This window comes from Rhipicephalus microplus, chromosome 7 (assembly GCF_043290135.1).
Source record: "Rhipicephalus microplus isolate Deutch F79 chromosome 7, USDA_Rmic, whole genome shotgun sequence".
Classification (NCBI taxonomy): domain Eukaryota; kingdom Metazoa; phylum Arthropoda; class Arachnida; order Ixodida; family Ixodidae; genus Rhipicephalus; species Rhipicephalus microplus.
Genome location: NC_134706.1, coordinates 26,275,014 through 26,281,013, shown reverse-complemented (window position 1 = coordinate 26,281,013; position 6,000 = coordinate 26,275,014).

The window sequence follows — 6,000 nt, the reverse complement described above, 5'->3', positions numbered from 1 at the left end:
AAAAAAGGACTTTTGAAGCACGTTGCTTGATATAGATAGAACCACTCTCCCAAGACGTTATGTTCATGTAGAGAACTATCGAGTTGGCACGTCCTCAATAATGATTCATGCCAACGCTGCGAAGCTTAGCTCCTTCGCTAAGACTGTTCGCTTACATTTTTATTCTTCGGCAACTTTTTCATAGGCTGTCTCATTGCGAGGACATGGCTTGCTTCGCCGTGGCAGGCACATCTAAGCACAGTGCAATGACGTTTTCTCGATCACAGCCACACTCGTCAATACGTCACGCTCGTCAGCCACACTCGTCAATACGTTGACGAGTAGCCACACTCGTCAACGCGCATGCATACTAAAGCCTCCAAGATTTGCGCGCACAATATCGAAGGTTATCACGTACCGCTGATAGACTATTACTGATTTAGTTGCGCGTCCGGAGCAGCCGTATGAACGTAACCTCTCATTGCGAATGGCTGGCAGGCTTCGTCCATACGGCTACTGAAGACGCGCAACTAATTCTCTCAATTAAACTACGCGCGATTGCTGCGGCTTTAGCGACAGTTCGGGCAGCTCCGAATCGCATCTGAACGGTAGCATACCTTCTTATTAATTTACGCAGACTGAAAAATTGATTCGCCACCAACGTACTACACTACAGGTGAATGGGCAGTGTACAGGGCCGTGGAAAAATTAGTATCACTTCGAAATTCATACAAGCCGTGATCGTATCACCGAGGTTCTATACATAACAAAGGTACTTTGGCGATGCCCCTTCTTACAGTAATAAAGCGAACTTCGGGCAGCATTGAATTTGGGTAAAGAGAGTAATACCTGTCAGAACGCCAGCTGGCCAACCAGGAGACACGACGTAGCTATATTTTACTGCCTTTATATCGCTGGCATCGCCCCACCGTGGTCGCGTTACTGTGCTTGGTCCCGGCCGCGGCCGTCGCATTTTGATAGAGGCAAAGTGCAGGAGGCCTGCTTACTGTGCGATGTCAAATATACTGGGCACTCCGCTACGTCATCCCTCAGATAACGCCATGATTTTGGAACGTGAAACCCTAACAATAACTATATTAAATAGCACTTTTGGCATCGGCTGCCAGAGATTCAAACACTTGACTGAGCTACTCGCAGACCACCGTCGCATTTCGATGGAGGCGAAGTGCAGGAGGCCTGCATACTGTGCGATGTCAAATTTACTGGGCACTCCACTACGTCATCCCTCACATAACGCCATGGTTTTGGAACGTGAAACCCTAACAATAACTACTGCCAGAGATTCAAACACTTGACTGAGCTACTCGCAGACCACCATCGCATTTCGATGGAGGCGAAGTGCAAGAGGCCTGCATACTGTGCGATGTCAAATTTACTGGCCACTCCACTACGTCATCCCTCACATAACGCCATGGTTTTGGAACGTGAAACCCTAACAATGACTATATTAAATAGCACTTTTGGCATCGGCTGCCAGAGATTCAAACACTTGACTGAGCTACTCGCAGACCACCGTCGCATTTCGATGGAGGCGAAGTGCAAGAGGCCTGCATACTGTGCGATGTCAAATTTACTGGGCACTCCACTACGTCATCCCTCACATAACGCCATGGTTTTGGAACGTGAAACCCTAACAATAACTATATTAAATAGCACTTTTGGCATCGGCTACCAGAGATTCAAACACTTGACTGAGCTACTCGCAAACCACCGTCGCATTTCGATGGAGGCGAAGTGCAGGAGGCCTGCATACTGTGCGATGTCAAATTTACTGGGCACTCCACTACGTCATCCCTCACATAACGCCATGGTTTTGGAACGTGAAACCCTAACAATAACTATATTAAATAGCACTTTTGGCATCGGCTGCCAGAGATTCAAACACTTGACTGAGCTACTCGCAGACCACCGTCGCATTTCGATGGAGGCGAAGTGCAAGAAGCCTGCATACTGTGCGATGTCAAATTTACTGGGCACTCCGCTACGTCATCCCTCACATAACGCCATGGTTTTGGAACGTGAAACCCTAACAATAACTATATTAAATAGCACTTTTGGCATCGGCTGCCAGAGATTCAAACACTTGACTGAGCTACTCGCAGACCACCGTCGCATTTCGATGGAGGCGAAGTGCAAGAGGCCTGCATACTGTGCGATGTCAAATTTACTGGGCACTCCACTACGTCATCCCTCACATAACGCCATGGTTTTGGAACGTGAAACCCTAACAATAACTATATTAAATAGCACTTTTGGCATCGGCTGCCAGAGATTCAAACACTTGACTGAGCTACTCGCAGACCACCGTCGCATTTCGATGGAGGCGAAGTGCAGGAGGCCTGCATACTGTGCGATGTCAAATTTACGGTTCCCTCCACTACGTCGTCCCCCACATAACGCCATAGTTTTGGAACGTGAAACCCGAACAATGATTATATTAAATAGCACTTTTGGCATCGGCTGCCAGAGATTCAAACACTTGACTGAGCTACTCGCAGACCACCGTCGCATTTCGATGGAGGCGAAGTGCAAGAGGCCTGCATACTGTGCGATGTAAAATTTACTGGCCCCTCCACTACGTCATCCCTCACATAACGCCATGGTTTTGGAACGTGAAACCCTAACAATAACTATATTAAATAGCACTTTTGGCATCGGCTGCCAGAGATTCAAACACTTGACTGAGCTACTCGCAGACCACCGTCGCATTTCGATGGAGGCGAAGTGCAAGAGGCCTGCATACTGTGCGATGTCAAATTTACTGGCCCCTCCACTACGTCATCCCTCACATAACGCCATGGTTTTGGAACGTGAAACCCTAACAATAACTATATTAAATAGCACTTTTGGCATCGGCTGCCAGAGATTCAAACACTTGACTGAGCTACTCGCAGACCACCGTCGCATTTCGATGGAGGCGAAGTGCAAGAGGCCTGCATACTGTGCGATGTCAAATTTACTGGGCACTCCACTACGTCATCCCTCACATAACGCCATGGTTTTGGAACGTGAAACCCTAACAATAACTATATTAAATAGCACTTTTGGCATCGGCTGCCAGAGATTCAAACACTTGACTGAGCTACTCGCAGACCACCGTCGCATTTCGATGGAGGCGAAGTGCAAGAAGCCTGCATACTGTGCGATGTCAAATTTACTGGGCACTCCGCTACGTCATCCCTCACATAACGCCATGGTTTTGGAACGTGAAACCCTAACAATAACTATATTAAATAGCACTTTTGGCATCGGCTGCCAGAGATTCAAACACTTGACTGAGCTACTCGCAGACCACCGTCGCATTTCGATGGAGGCGAAGTGCAAGAGGCCTGCATACTGTGCGATGTCAAATTTACTGGGCACTCCACTACGTCATCCCTCACATAACGCCATGGTTTTGGAACGTGAAACCCTAACAATAACTATATTAAATAGCACTTTTGGCATCGGCTGCCAGAGATTCAAACACTTGACTGAGCTACTCGCAGACCACCGTCGCATTTCGATGGAGGCGAAGTGCAGGAGGCCTGCATACTGTGCGATGTCAAATTTACGGTTCCCTCCACTACGTCGTCCCCCACATAACGCCATAGTTTTGGAACGTGAAACCCGAACAATGATTATATTAAATAGCACTTTTGGCATCGGCTGCCAGAGATTCAAACACTTGACTGAGCTACTCGCAGACCACCGTCGCATTTCGATGGAGGCGAAGTGCAAGAGGCCTGCATACTGTGCGATGTAAAATTTACTGGCCCCTCCACTACGTCATCCCTCACATAACGCCATGGTTTTGGAACGTGAAACCCTAACAATCATTATAATAAATAGCACTTTTGGCAACGGCTGCCAGAGGTTCACGCTTAACTGAGCTACTCGCCGACCACCGTCGCATTTCGATGGAGGCGAAGTGTAGGAGGCCTGCATACTGTGCGATGTCAAATTTACGGTTCCCTCCACTACGTCGTCCGCCACATAACGCCATAGTTTTGGAACGTGAAACCCGAACAATCATTAAAATAAATAGCACTTTTGGCAACAGCTGCCAGAGGTTCACACTTAACTGAGCTACTCGCCGACCACCGTCGCATTTCAATGGAGGCGAAGTGCAGGAGGCCTGCATAATACGCGATGTCATATTTACTGGGCTCTCCACTACGTCGTCCCTCACATAACGCTATGGGTTTGGAACGTGAAACCAGATTGATGATTATAATAAATACCACTTTTGGCATCGGCTGCCAGAGATTCACACTTAACTGAGCTGCTCACAGACCACCATCGCATTTCGATGGAGGCGAAGTGCAGGAGGCCTGCATACTGTGCGATGTAAAATTTACTGGGCCCTCCACTACGTCGTCCCTCACATAGCGCCATGGTTTTAGAATGTAAAACCCGAACAGTGATTATGTTAAATACCACCTTTGGCATCGGCTGCCGAAGATTCATTCACTTAACTCAGCTACTCGCAGAACACAGGGACCCTTGTGTCCAAAGAGATGTTAAAGCTGTTACACACATTTGCCCAAATACTCCTCGGCCTCCACCATAGTTCAATGCTGACTGTGTATATAGTCTTGACCCCCCCGAAATACATTGCCGAGGTTGTGACGTCAGCTTTTGTACTCCCGCAGAGTTGCTCTTGATGGCTTCTTTGCGCCAAATAGGCCAATTTTCGACCCCATTTGGTGACTGAAATTTCTGGTTGTTGCCATGACTATTTTCTGGCTACTGTTCAACTTACGTATGTAATTTTTTAGACAATATACAAATTGAGCATATACAGTTCTGGCTTCCTTTAAAGTCCACCCAATGGCAACTCGGTTCTGTCGCTGCAGTCTACAAAGAAGGTGCTCCTTCTGGGCACGCTAAAAGTGCTTTATTTAATACTAAATTTCCCCACAGCGGCTCCATCTGCTGCTACGGAGCGGTTAATCATCTTTTAGAACGCACGAGCAAATATTTGTTGTGGAGTCCTTCTAATCTGAAAATAACCTGTTCATTGTTTCCATTTCCCAATTTTCTGTTTTCACTCGCTAGAACGACTCCCTGGCTTTGCTGCAATACCTGGAAGACCAGCAGGTCTTCATGACCATGGCCGTCGGCATCACCATGAAGGGCCGCTTGTACAGGCCCCGCGACTTCCTAAAAAGATCAAACTACCGTCTCTTCGAGGGCTGCATCTCACCCAACCGCTCGCAGGACTTCAAGCCAGCTGATGTAGGCCTCCTTCGTGTCACAGCGATTACACTATTTTCGCGTTACAACCTGAGCTAGAAATCTCAGCTCCACCCACGGCCATCGCCGTCCCTCTTGCATAGAACTTGCAGAAAATCTCCATCTGATAACGTGACGTCATGCCAAGCGTAGTAGGTATTTCCCTCTACCAAATAACGTACGTTTGTGCCACAAGCTGCGGGTCGAGAACTTGAACCCCCTAGTTGAACTTCTTTAGAGACCCTGCTAAGACTAACGTCATACTTTCGGTAGTAACGACGAACGTGCAACAACTACCATGCGTATTGCCAACATTGACCATAAAAAATTGCGAACGGTTCAAGCGGAAACCAGTTAGCACAGCTGTCTTTCGTAGTTGAAGTGGCAGGCACACCGCGTTTCTGTGGGTTGAGCTATTTTTCAATTGGTTTTCACCATTTATAGTTGGTTCGCGAATAATAATGCTGAACAGCGCTGTGTCCAGTGTTCCCGCTAAACAGTTTAAAGAAGAAAGTGTACCAAGACTCCAGTGACGTACTTCCATCACGGAAACTTAAAAAAATAAATGCACGCGATCAGATCGCAAACAAAAAAAAAAACGGCAGATCCGACGTACAGAAGGAAGCGATGATATTCGAAGCACGATTGAGAAAGGTTGATATGTTACATTAAAACGAGAACAACGTTACGAGGTGGAGGTAAGTTATGCCGTACATGACTTCCAGGTCATGATTATCATGTTTGGATGTGTCGTTTACCTTCGTAATCCATTCACATCACGTG